The sequence below is a fragment of the Perna viridis genome, chromosome 8 (genome assembly GCF_037379345.1).
Source record: "Perna viridis isolate PV_CMFRI_1.1 ecotype Kerala chromosome 8, ASM3737934v1, whole genome shotgun sequence".
Lineage (NCBI taxonomy): Eukaryota > Metazoa > Mollusca > Bivalvia > Mytilida > Mytilidae > Perna > Perna viridis.
Window position 1 is genome coordinate 18,271,687 of NC_142452.1, and position 14,831 is coordinate 18,286,517.

The 14,831-nt window shown below is 33.4% G+C and overlaps 1 pseudogene; it reads right to left on the minus strand.

The window, feature by feature from the left end:
- Window positions 1-1,448: 1,448 nt before the first annotated feature.
- On the minus strand, window positions 1,449-2,150 carry LOC148609616 (uncharacterized; annotated as a pseudogene).
- Window positions 2,151-14,831: the final 12,681 nt, after the last annotated feature.

Below are 14,831 nucleotides of genomic sequence, written 5' to 3' on the forward strand. Positions count from 1 at the left end.
ACACACAACAACAACAACAAAAAAAAAATGTAATAAATAATACATACAAAGTAACAAAAGTAAATGAGCAAATCGGACTCCACTATAAACTGGGAGCATGGACCAGGTTCACCGGTAGGGTAAGCGTCCAATGCCTTTCTAGAAACAATTGCCGAGTTGCTTGAAAGGTCATTTACATTAATGTCCTCTTCTTAAATAAAACCGAAAAGAAAGTGTATATATCTTTGGGTATAATTCACATAATGTTGTTTATAAAAATTGACTACATGCAAATACTCACTACCACATTCTATTTATTACACAATATGTCTTAATTCTTTAATCTTAGGTCATGTCTTAGATATTGCGCAAGTTGGCAGAACCTGCTTTGACACATATTATAATCAGCTCGAATAGACGATACCCTTGACAAACTAGATTAAAGCTTACAAGTACTATATGAATTTTTTAACACTTTTAAAACTTTTTTCTGTCTTCGCTTACTTCGGTACCAGATGAACCATTTCTTGTTTTTAATTTTTTTTAATGTTTGTCTCTCTAACTCACTGTTTCAATTTTATGATTTCACCTTCCAGTTTTGGATACCGCACTGATTTCACTTGAATACAAAAACCTCATTTTGTATCTCAGAGCTATATAAATACTTATCAACACTATAGCATAGATTAGTATTTTAAAAATACAATGTTATGCGTTTTTGTGCGCTTAATTACTTGGTTCATAATAATCGACTAAATTTTACATTACGCTGTTTCATATTTCGTATCAGAAAGCAATTTACTTCATACGAAAAGTATAGAAACGTTATTTCTACCGCCATTGATCATAAATTAATTACCGGAGCTAGTATCTGATATTTCCATGGATTATGACAGGATTTTGATTTATCATTCTATAAAGGTAGGCAAAACGATCCACATAAAGTTCTAAATGAATAAATTGCAAATACTAAGAGGGCAAAAATGTACAGAAAAATGAGAAGTAAAAAGTGAAAAAAATCATCACGCCTATACAACTTCTTAATTTTGGAATGACATTTTAAGACGTGATCATATCTACTTATACGAAAGATTTTTTTTTTTATTTCAGACGTCAGGAACTTTTAAAAGATGCACCATAAACATTATAATAAGCGATGTATCGCAATCATTCAAATCTTTTTGCATCTTAAAAATAAAATTTCATTTTAATTGATTGTTCAATATTCAGCAACTATGAAATTATCATCATAATTGCACAGTAAGCATAAAAAGGCATTTCAATATTACTATGTGTAAATTGTCAATTAACATTAAAGTACTTGAATATTCATTTTTATTCTCTCCCTCGTTACACTCATCCGAAAATAAATCTTTTCTTCGCTAATATGAAAGTAAAAAACCAAGACGAAATAGGGTTGTGCGTTCGTTACAAGATCGTATGTCAAAGAAATGGGAGTGATATTAAAATTAAAGACTGAGGTTCATGGAAACTAAAATCTGTTGTTGAAGACTATCTTTAATATATCCGACTTTGGACTTGTCGGAAGTCCATCTACCGTGGACTTTTAATAGTCTATCTGGGACTTTGTTATTGGCTGCTGCAGATACGCCCCCACTTCTAAGGCTATGTAAAGCGCACTTAGAACTATCTAAGCCTATTTCTTGAAGGGCATTCAAAAGAACTTCTCTCGCTCTAGTATAAGAAAGAGATTTATCTTTATTGGTAGCTAAGTATTTCTGTTCACTTTTAAAGACATTTACATCAGTAAAAAGAAAATTATCTGAATGTAGATCTAATCCTGCAAGTAAAATATATTTTCTCAACCAGTGTTGCCAGTTTTAGGTATGATAACGGAATTACTACGTCGATAGATATCAGTCTTACTATTGGGAATTTTGATTTGAATGTGTGAACTATGCTATGAAATATGGGACAAACGGATAACTGACAATTCACTGAATCTTAAGAAACCAGAGAACCCTAAAAGACACAAAACGCAAATACGTAATCTTACAAGGTTGTTTTCATTCCGAAGTATAAAATTGTACCAATTTAGACAAAATCTCGGTAGTGATGGGTTCTTTTTTATTCAATGTTTTTGAAAGAATACGTTTACCTCCCTCAAGAATGAGATTAAGAAATTCATCAGAACAAGGGTTGTTAAACATTTTGCTGAACGAGACCGTCAAGGAAAAGAGCAACAGAGGATACCGAAGCTGGTAAATGCGAAAACCTATGAGCAATACACCATTGTTTAAATTTTAGAAAAATAAGTCATATTTTTTTGTTTGTAGAATCTGCTTTAGATTTTTTCACAATATGGGGCAAAAGTTTCAAATGTCCGAAAATTCTCTGTGGTTCCGAAAGGCCTGCAACTTATTCCAAGTGGCTCCGAATGGTAGTACCTGTAATAAATATCAGAATAATAAATGATACTAATCAATAAAAATAAGAAACGCAACATTAAACATCACAAGTAAAAGGACCCCAAATTTTGTCGAAATAAGCGAAGATATGATAATTCACACTCCAGTCATCAAAATTAAACAGTTTACTGTAAAAATCTGCTTCTTCGTTAAACTCACGTGGTACCCAAGCTAAGGATAAGTCTATATTAAATAGCAAACATGTCTTATAAATAGATACAGGGTTTCATACTACCTATATGAGTTATTCTGACAACGTTCTGATTATTATAATTTCACGAATTTATTACGGAGCTGTTCTCAAAAAGTAAGCAAAACTAAATCTACAGCTTTTAATTTTCTATTAGTAGAACTCTGGAGTTTTGTAAAATCGTCCCACATACAGTGGAAAGTCTGATTCACAGAACCTAGCATCACTCCTGCACCAGCGAGATCGCTTGCATCCGTATGAATAATACGTTCCGGTTCACGAAGCCAAGGTGAATTTACATGCGGTGGAAAGGAAAACACGCTACGAAACCAAAATTCTAACTCCGAGCGCGCCAAACCGTTAAGGTGAACCGGCTTATCCCAGAAAAGTTTCTGAGTAATTAACATAGATATTTGCCGGGTAAAGAACTGACAAATGGGACCGTACGCGAATCGTAATGAAATAATATATCGTACAACGGATGCAAGCTCTCTAGCTGTAACTACCTGCTTAGAACGTATGCAGAGAACCTTTTCACGCAAGTTTTCTAACTTTTGTTTTGGAATATCTATAGTACCGTCTCGAAGATTCCACCTAAAACCTAGCCAATCAATAATTTGGGAAGGCTCCCAATGACTTTTCTCTTAACCAGAAAACCTGCTTCATAAAGATCTTTTTGCATCACCTTAGCTATTTTTTGACAGTCATCTAAACTATCACAAGTCCGCCCATCGTCAAGGTAAACAATATCCTTTATCCCGTTAGATCGCCAATATTTAACTAGTGGTCTTAACACCTTAGTAAAAACAAACCTACCAAAAGGTAGAACGCTAAAGACAAAATATCTGGCCTTTGAACCAAATTTCCAGGAGAAACCCAAATAAGTATAAAATTCTGGGTGTATATTTATATGGTGATATCCACTAGTCAGATCGAATTTAATCATGTAATTGCCTTTCATTGCGAATGATAAACCTTCTGCTGTACCTTCAAATTTTACTTTTCTCTTTTCCAAACAAGCGTTAACATGACGCAAATTCAAGATTAATCAGGGATTTCTACCGTTTGGCATAGAAACAGATAAAGGGTTAACACAATAAGGAGGAAAGGAAGTTTCATGAACAAGATTTTTCTCTAATAGTTCTAAAAATAGCCTTTTCAGTAAAATCTGACTGATCTAAAGCGCGCTTGTTATTTTTCAATATAACTCTATCTGAAATAGTAAACAATTCTATCTTATACCCATTTTGGACAATATCTAGAATGAAATCAGAAGGTTTTAAAACTTCTCTCCAAAATATTACAGAATTTTTCAACCTGTCTTGCAGTATTTTTAATGTTTTTAACTTCACATTGTTCTTTGAAATTGTACAGTAAATACTCAACTTGTACAAAGTTTGTCGTCTGAACTGGAACTTCAATGCTTGTTGTCTGGACGGGTTGCTGTAGCACTTGGTGGCTGTCTCTGCTGATATTGATGGGTGTATGGACAGAATTTAGATATGTGACCCGTGAATCCGCACGAATAGCACAATCCGTTGAATGTAGAACCGAATGCTGGCCTGTAACTGTTGACATTGTTGTAAATCGGTCTTTGGGCAGGACAGGCTGGTTGACGAGGGTAGAAGCCTCCTGATTGAGCGCCAAGAAAAAGCTGCCTGTTCGACATTCCATCGAATACTCCTGGATTGGATTACGCTGGTGCAGACCTAGGATAAGGAGTATAGCTCTGTGTTTGTCGCTTTCTTGGCGGCTGCACGTTAAACTGCTGCGCAGATTTTTACTGCATCTTCGGGATCATCAGCAATGTCAGAATCAGTATATTCTTTAACTGCATCTTAACTGCATCGCAGCCATATGTCTTTGACGGGTCCTACACTGATTCATCAGAATTGGCATAACACTACACCCAAATAAAATTTAAAATAAAAAAAGTATTAGCAGTTTAGACTTTCTGCCATGAAAAAAGCAAGATAAACATGGAAGAGTTGAACTAGCTGAACTGGTTCGAAATACACTACAATAACAAAAGTGACAAGGTCATTCTCAATCCTGGGTTGGAGTTTTGAAAAAAAAGTTTTGCAGAAACGAATGGTTCTAGTTTTTTTTGTCAGCGGATTCCGAATATTCATTGTGCAAAATATCTCCACAGTAAGTAGAGTACAAATCAGTCAAAAGTTAAGGTGTGTGTTTAAATTCATCATCAAATGTCTTTGGTATAACACAGATTGTTTCAGTCATTATAAGACAGGAATACGTCATATAGACCGTTTTTGAACATTACAGAGTTAGCAATGTAATATGGGTTCATAACAATAAAAAAAACTATATATAAGCGTCATGATTTTTGCTATTGGTCTTTTTCATATCCAGGTGCGAATTGTAGTCGAAATCAAGCATGTAAAATCTCCAGAATAATACCTTATTTCAAAATATTCTTTGAATTTCTGTTATGGTACCATGATGTTAGTGTGAAGCATCAATACTGTAATATGCATGAGGTCTCCTTGTTACTGGGTTCTGTGTTAAGAAGAGTCATAATGCATGTAAAAAAAAACATTACCTTTGAAGAGTATTGACAAGTTTGATTTATTATCCACACGTCAAATATTGATTATTATGGTATATTTTTAACCAAGCAGCATGACACTGTCTTCAATGTTTATGAATGACGTCATTTACGTTTACTTCTGGGTTTTGGGGATGGCATTTCATAGACCCGTGCAGGTCCGGGTGTCAAAAGAATAGGCCTGCAGCAGCGCTAAGCTTGTCGTAAAAGGCGACTAAATAATGCTCAGAACCATAGCCGGGGGCTAGGGCGCTCTGCACACAGAGCAACTGGGTTGTGTGCCCCAGGTGGTGGAATGGGGTACCCCTGGCGTGTTACATGCTGGGGTTGTCAGGCTATAAAACGGAAAACCTGACCGCAAACAATAGTGGTGCACCGTTTTGGGTAAGATGCCACGTTCTTCGCACGTTAAAAAAACCCTACTGTAGTATTCTCCCGGAGTAGGAACCAGAGGGCTCTGCTACAGGAGGCTAAATTGCCCGACTCTACCCACCTCTCCCTATTTCCAGTGGCAATCAAAATTGCTCGACCCCATTGTCCTTGTGTCCCGTCCCATTTTTTATTTCATCATCATTTCATGTTCATTTTATCATCCACTTCATGTTCATCGCCTGAATATAGCTGAAATATTGCTGCTCGGGCGTTAAATCCCAACAAACAAACAAACAAACTAACAATCTTTTGATAAGTTTTCAAGCTAGGTTTAAGTTATATGTTGATCTTGATATTGTTTAATGTAAATGTTGACTCCTAGATTGATAGCAGTTTCGATATTTATTCCGATATTTCAAACCTATAGATATTTGGGACCATGGACTATTTGTAGTGATGTATTTCACCACTTCACATAGCAGCAGCGTCAATGGAAATGCTAGCCGATTAATTTGAGTTTTATAGAAAAAGAACGAGTTCATGGAAGAGAACCAGAGGGATCTTTACACAACTATGAAATAACAATAGGGACATATCATGAGTCAAGGTTCTTTTGTTTGCTTATATGTAATCATTATCATGAGCCAGTGTATGAATAATTTCGAAGGTATAAATACGGAGCAAGTTCGTCGAACATGGCAGATTGCATTTGGCTGCAGTGCTGTCAACATCATTTGAAATATAGGGAAACAGCCATGGGAAGGACTTAATGCTGCAAGAAACCATCATTAATGCAATCCCCCACCACACCGATAGTGTCGTTTGACGTTTATTGCGTTTTACAATATCATACGATATTTTCCGCCAATATAGGAGCACCACCGGAGGAATTCAATGGAAACCTGACTTGGAAATTAGGAACTAGGAACTATTAACTTTAGTTGGTGAATACCATTAGTATTACATTTGGACTAGGATGAGGGTAACATAACAAGTCACACAAGGCGTACATTTTATTAAAGAAACAGAAACTGCTATCACTAGGAGTCAACATCATTCTGTTATTATCCTGCTGAATAGAACACGCATTTATTGTAATAAATTAATCGTTTATTTTTAATTGGTTTGTTCAACATCCATATGCCTACAGTATACACAGAAACGTAATATTTAAAACCGAGAGCCATCTTATCCAACGGACCACTCGCCATACCTGTTACAATACAATAACAATCCCTTAAAAAAGAAATGTTTCATCATGCAATTATTGAACTTTTTACTATATGTTATATGGACCAAGTTGTTATACCTAGGACGCTTACCCAACCGGTGCATCTGGTCCATGCTCCCAGTTTTTAGTGGAGTCCGAGTTGCTTATTTGCTTTTGTTACTGTGTATGTACGATTTTAGTTACTTTATGTTCTTTGTTGTGTATGTCTGTTTTCTGAAGTACCCCTGAAATATATAGTTCTTGGTAGAGATTCCTCATACTTTGTAAGAAATAATTCCAAATCATCTTCCAAATATACAGAGGAAGATGTTTACAAAATGCTGGAATTTTTAATCGACAACATATTTGTCCAGTGTGGTGGAGATGTTTTTCAACAAACAGTCGGCATTCCAATGGGAACAGATTGTGCTCCTTTACTTGCTGACCTATTCCTTCACTCTTATAAGGCTGACTTGACAGCTGATCTGATCAGAAAGAAAGAATATCGTTTGGCTAGATCCTTCAATCTCAGTTGCCGCTATATAGATGACGTATTATCTTTAAACAATCCTAATTTCGGGGATTTGATACATCCCATCTACCCAAAAGAACTTGATATAAAGGATGATACAGACACTGTGAAGTCAGCCTCATATCTTGACCTACACTTAGAAATCGATGATAAAGAAAAACTATTGACCAAACTTTATGACAAACGTGATGACTTTTCATTCAGAATTGTCAACTTTCAACAATCAGTGGCAACATCCCTTCGGCTCCTGCGTATGGAGTGTTCATGTCACAACTCATACGTTATGCCAGAGCTTGCCGAAACTACGCAGACTTTTTGTATCGCGCTAGAACTCTAACAAATAGGCTTCTGGAACAGGGTTATGTTGCTACAAGATTGAAGTCATCACTACAGAAGTTTTATGGACGTCATCATGAACTCGTGGATCGTTATGGTGTATCCATCAGCACCATGAAAACTGATTTATTCAACGGGTCATAGTTTTCCTTTCCTCGTTTGTCTACCCCAGACTTGACTTTTTATGAGCAACTCGGCGGGTGTTTCTAGAAAAGCAGAGGACGCTTACCCTACCGGTGCACCTAGTCCATGCTCCCAGTTTTTAGTGGAGTCCGAGTTGCTCATTTACTTTTGTTACTTTGTATGTATGATTTTAGTTACTTTATGTTTTTGTTGTGTATGTCTGTTTTCCATATCTGGTCTTTGTCCGTGGATTACATTCTTTTGATTACCGCTATAAACTTGGTTCCCTTAATTACTCTTCCATGTCTGGTCTTTGCCCCTGGATTACATTCTTTTGATTACCTCTATAACCTTGGTTCCCTTGATTATTCTTTCTAGAATATTAATCGTCTTTCAAACTCCTGGCGTTCCAATAGAGTACCATTTAATTTAGATAGGGGAAGTAAAAAGCAAAACATACACTGAAATCCAAATATCATCTTGAAAAGAAAAGAAAATGCACTATTAATACATAAATGCCAATGGGATAACTTAATAAATGTCTTTTGTGTAACAAATGTCGTCTTTGGTATAAGATAAATATTACAAAACTCTTTTTCCTTCAAAAGGAACCCCGCAAATAGTATAATAAATTTTAATTCGCAATTGAGAAGTTAATTGATCAAAATTTTAGTTGTGTTTTTTCAAAATAAACCATATGACAAATGAAATGGATCATTAATGCATAAATGTCCATGGAATAACAAAATAGTTGCCTTTGATGTAACACAACCTGTCTTTGGAGTAATAAAAATTTTGCAGAAACATTTTTCTTCTAAAGTACCCCTGAAATAGGGTTAGGAATATCTGATTCTTAAATAAGAAATGTGTAGATCGATAAACATATAATAATTATGAAAAATATAAACTTATTGGTAATCAAAAGTACGTAATCCAGGAACAAAGACCAGACATGGAAAACAGATATACACAACAAAGAACATAAAGTAACTAAAATCATACATACAAAGTAACAAAAGTAAATGAGCAACTCGGACTCCACTAAAAACTGGGAGCATGGACCAGGTGCACCGGTAGGGTAAGCGTGGACAAACAAAATAATTGTCTTCGGTCAAACAACAAACAAAATTGTCTTACACAAAGTAAAATAATATACAATTACTGTATCAGCTTTGGTTTTATAATTTCTTCGGTGTTATCTATTATAAAGTATTGTTTCTTTGTTCATTTCTTTTTCCATCTTTAAATATACAGCAATTCATAAAAAGTCTTTCGTCTAATGTATTTAGTTCTTTGAGTAACATTTTTTCTTGTTACCAAGGACCGTCACACCCTGGATAAATATAAGAAAATTTCCATTCAATATTTAAACAACTGCACCCTTCATAAAAAAAAAACCACATGTCACCAATTGCTATCATTTATTGTGATATTTCATTAATGAGGATTAATTAATTTAGCATTTTATTGACTGTATACCAATGTTAGACCAAAGACCGTATAAAGAAGTACGCAGTCGGTTTTATTCACATTTTTTGACTTTGAATCATTGTAACATTTCTGCTGCAATTTGATTATGTTGGATTATGGGGTAGATGAAAAACTATTTTTTGAGTTGTTATTCAAAGCAAGACAAACCATGCCCCTCAATTTCCTTGGGTGCTATAACAAAGACAAAAAAATGGGGGCATGTTCAATGGCAAAAACATGTTTATAAGATATATAAATTTTTGGAATGTTACAAAATCAAATTTAGATATCAACATGCTAAATTATTGGCTTTATGTGTAATGTTTGATCCATTTTTAGATTCCTAGACAATTGTAAAGATTGAAAATGCCTACTTATCAGGGTGAAAATATTATTAACCATATATATGTTATGATTTCATATATTTTCCTCATATTTAAGCCAAAACACGTCAGAAAACATAAAGTTTGTATATTTATTAAATAATTTCCATCCACCAGCCTACAGGGACAACACCATTGCACTTTCTTTTTAGAATGACTCATCTCACTCTTATCTCACTAGCAGGTAAAATCAAAATGTCTTTTAAAAAAAACAGAAGAATTTCGGCAAACAGAGCCTCACAAAATTAAAAGAGAAAATTTCAAAAGAGAGAAAAAGTATCAAACATCGATAGAAATTTCAAGAGAAAGAACGCAAAGACATTCCAGTTTAAGAAATTAATGTTCATTTACACCACATACATGTAATAAGCTTGATGGGAAATTGCAATTTCACTGTATTTCGCTCTCACCGGGATTCGATTTCTCATGGTTAAACAAACGACGTTTGTGACGTAACATTTAAATTTTTATTTACGTCTTGTTTTTATAGACAGGGAAAGGAATAAACGTACAACAAATTTTGATTTATCAGTGAGAGAAAGAATCATACTCCGTAAAAAATTCAAGATTTTGAAATCTCAGTGCGCTTTAACGCACTACGAGCGAACATTCTTCGCTGTTCGCGTGCTAATGAAAACAGGAAAAAAAAATTATGTTAATAATACCAGAAAGTTATACCTAAAGTATATAAATAACAGCTGAAAAAAAATTAAAAAAAAACCAAAAAAACAAAACAAAAAAAAACAAAAACAATTATTGCGTTTACAAAAATAAACGAACGCTACTAACGTGCGTTTAATTGAACACTTTTGTCTTGCGCCATCATCCGTTTAAATTTACGCAAAACGCTAGGCAACGCACGATAAACGATTCATATGGAGAACGTAAACGTTTCAAGGAGTGTAACATGTTCATGTAAGTGGAAAATTATGTTTATATTTGAATTTATTATTGTCTTATGAGGTATGATTTATCATGTTTAAGGGGAAATGTGTTTTAAGTTGGATAACTTGTGCATGATCCCATTGTCGATGTTTTGACAATAAAATTTGTAAAATATTAACAAAACATCGTAATGTCGTAACATACTTACAGAAAACATTATAATCAAAATATATTTTATTCATGTTTTACAATAATCGAGAAAAAGAAAATAAATTTCACCTTTTGCTCAGGAATGACGTCAAAGGTGCTTATACCTGATGGTGTATGGGCGGCCCAACTAATAACAAACAAAGCATGTACAGGTATTGAACCGAACATTTACTCCTTTCGAAAAAATATTGACAGGCTATTACAACCATTACTGAACATAAACAAACTGACGGAAATAATATCAAATATTGCTAATTATTGAGCTATTCATTCGACGGGTTGTTGTTAAAAGAGTACGTTCCATAACTTTTATTGCACATTTATCATTACATGAAAGAGCTAGCTTTTTGCATATTTTAAGATAAAATGATAACCAATTACTGACGGTTATAATTTTTATCATTATTTTACAATTTCCAAAGAGTGCTTTTGAGTTAATTTTCTCATAAAATATAGCGACATGAAATACCGAAGCGTAAACATTTATCCAAGTATATCGAAAATACCTGAAAAAAGAAATCGAGTCCTTTCACATACACTTTGTAGCTAGAGACAAGAAAATGAAACGTAATCCCTACATATAGAAGTAAAATAGTTAGTATAAGAAACACAAGACAGCACACAAAATAAATAAATTACTAAAAAAAATAATAATTAAATAAATAAAGAACTTGCAATATGAACTCACTTATTGGTGACATCAGGTGCCCAGGATGGTGGGTAAGCATGTCTTTCTTTCTCGGAAAAACGTCTGGTTTAGGAAACAATAACGTTATGTATTACAACATATGTGAAAATAAAAATAATATAACGAAACTTTACCGATTGATATATTTATACATTTTGAGGTCCTAATAGTTGTCAAAGGCATACCACAATGCTTTATAAGTATATACATTGATGTTTTAACCACCTTCAATAGACAAAGATAAATATGAAAGTCTATTTCTGTCATCGTAATAAATAAATGTCGCGAAAAATTATCTCGAAAAGTCGTGATAATTTGGGTATTTTGTCGACATAAATGACAATTTTATCTCAAAAAGTCACGCTAATTTTTCGCAATAGTTAAGATAATTATGTCGACCGTTCGATATAATTACATGAATTATCGCGACTTTAAGGGAACAGACGACAAATTGTGCCTTTGACATTAAATATTTTCACGATAAATTATGACAACTGTATACTAATACAACGACTTTATGTGCTAATTATCATGACAAATCGTGATATATTATCTCAACTGGTCGTAAAAGTTATGAGGTCTAAGATATCTGTCGACATAAACTATCGCAATCTGAGAATTTAAAGTTGTGAAAATGCCAAGTAGTGTTAACAACAAAACATATGAGTTGCGATATATCATGTTGATTTTTTCGTGAATTAACTTGGCTTATTGACTTTATATCTCGACAAAAGCTAGTTTTTCGTGGTACGTTACGATAACTTATCACAAAATTTCGCGTTCGTCGAAATATTACGTCAACAATTTAAGTTATTTCACAAAAAAGTCAATATGATTTATCACAATGTATACATTTTGTAGCTGACACTACTTGGCATTTTCATAACTTTAAACTACAAAATTGCGATAGTTTAATGTCGACAGATATCAATACGTTCACGACAAGTTGAGATTTTATCACAATAATAAGCTGTTATGTCATGATTATCGCGGAAATATTTATGTCGAGGCTACATATTGGCATGACTCTCTATAAGTCGTGATAATTAACTGGAACGGTCGACATAATTATCTTAACTATCACGAAAAATTATCGTGACGTTTTGAGATGAAATTGTCATTTATGTCGACCAAGTACACCAATTATCACGACTTTTCGAGATAATTTTTCGCGACTTTTATTTATCTTGATGACAGAAATAGACTTCCATAGATAAATATTTAAATATCATGTTAATGAAAAAATGGTATCTTTAAATACCATTACACTCGATTACAAAAACTCCACGCTTAATTAGTAAATATGTCGTGTTTATTCCTAAGTACATTTTGCAATTCAGGAAAAAAAAGATAATGAAATAACATAAAAACATATTTTATAAAATTATAAAAAAGCAAAACAAAAACAAAACAGCATTTTAATGTCTCCCTCAAATTCTTTAACATTGATTTATAAAGATATGAAGGTATTAGAGCTTTTACAATGTCGTGCCAATGAAACAAGTTAAGGAAATAAATTTCAAGTCCAATAGGGCAGTCGGATAAGGGTTAAAACCAGCCAGAAGAAACTAGTAGGATTCGACTGACTTATTCATATCTTAAGTGCAATTAAGCTTCTGGAAACAGGGTTATATTTCTATAAGATTGAAATCATCAGTATAGAAGTTGTTGCTTTGTACGTATTATTTTGGTTATTTACATGTATGTTCTTTGTTGTGTGTGGCTGTTTTCCATGTCTAGTCTTTGTCCCCTGATTACATCCTCTTGATTCCGCTAAAATCTTGGTTTACTAGATTACTCTTACTAAAAATAACATTTGTAATATATGTGCAATTGCAGGTACATAAAGACCGTGATTCAAGCAGCTACAAGAGATTATTAAAACAATTTAATACCACTGGAACAATTTATTATATATTCTAATATGGCGTGTTTCAAGGCTTTTTAGACAACAGCCATGATAAAGATAAGTGATAAATACACGATAAACATTTCGTTCAACACGTAGGCTCCGTCTATTAAAAATATGAATAAATTGGTTCTTTTAGAATCGAAATAAATAACGGAAATTCTATTTTATCATTGTTTTACCACGAGCTGGTAATTTTATCGTTATAAAACCCTCTTAAACATGTGAATCAGTTTATTGTGTAAAAAGGGGAATCGTTTTTCTTCATCTTGACCTTTAACAAAAACTGGTTAAACGAGTCTATGGCAATCAACATCTAAAATGATGGCCACATGTCTGTATAATGATCAGGAAGGTTAAAAAAAAAACTGGTTCAGAAACTGGAGTGTCAAGAATTGTTTTGTAAAGGGAGTGTAGTAATGTAAGACGTATAGAATAGAGTTTAGTTCGAATATGATGAAGTCCAAGAGATTTTTGCATGAAAGGAAGAAGACCATCTTTGGAGACATTATGCATGTTAGGATATGTACAGTGGCGATGGCCATTACTCCTTATCCATCTTTGTTATTTGTCAAATAGATTACGTTATCGTTATATTTGCTTGCAAGGTTTCCTAAACTTTGACGCTTACCCTACCGGTGCACCTGGTCCATGCTCCCAGTTTTTAGTGGAGTCCGAGTTACTGATTTGTTTTTGTTACTTTGTATGTATGATTTTAGTTACTTTATGTTCTTTGTTGTGTATGTCTGTTTTCCATGTCTGGTATTTGTTCCTGGATTACATTCTTTTGATTACCGCTGTAACCTTGGTTCCCTTGATTACTTTTTGCTATACTTTTTATGGTTGATAAAATTATTTAGAGTACTTTCTACACAAAATTTATTATTCTTTCACACACTTCAGTCGTATTCTGGATGTCATACGTTAATGGTAATTATTACCCCCTTTTCCTGTTTTTTTTTTGCCCTTATTTCCTGTGTATACGTTTTACTTGTCACTTGTGTCATACGGCGACATAGTTATTACACACTTCTTCCCCATATCCTCCTGTGTTTATTGCGCCAATTTTCTATGTATAGTCTGAAGTCCTACTTCACGGGTATACCGTTAGATATATTATCTATATGACCAGTGTCGCCTGTTTTTCCTTTTCTACTTTTTTATGTTTAACAGTTCAAAGCTAATTGTAATTATTGTAATAAATTACTAAATAATTCATTATTATTATTATTATTATTATTATTATTATTATTATTATCATCATCATTTTATTCATTTTGTTTAACTAAAGCTATAAATCTGAATATAACTTTTTATACTTTATTATATTCACATGTTTTTATTCTGTTCCGTTCAAAACTATTTTTATTGCAGTAATTATTAATTCAGTTATTGTTTTTTCTCTTTTATCTTTTCTTCATAAAACATATATTTTATCTCATTTTTTTAAAACAATAGTCTTAAATCTAAATTTCTTTTTTATAAAGCACTTTCAAAATATTCCGTGCAAGACCTGTCAGGGTAGTCAAGGACGTTAAAAACCCTA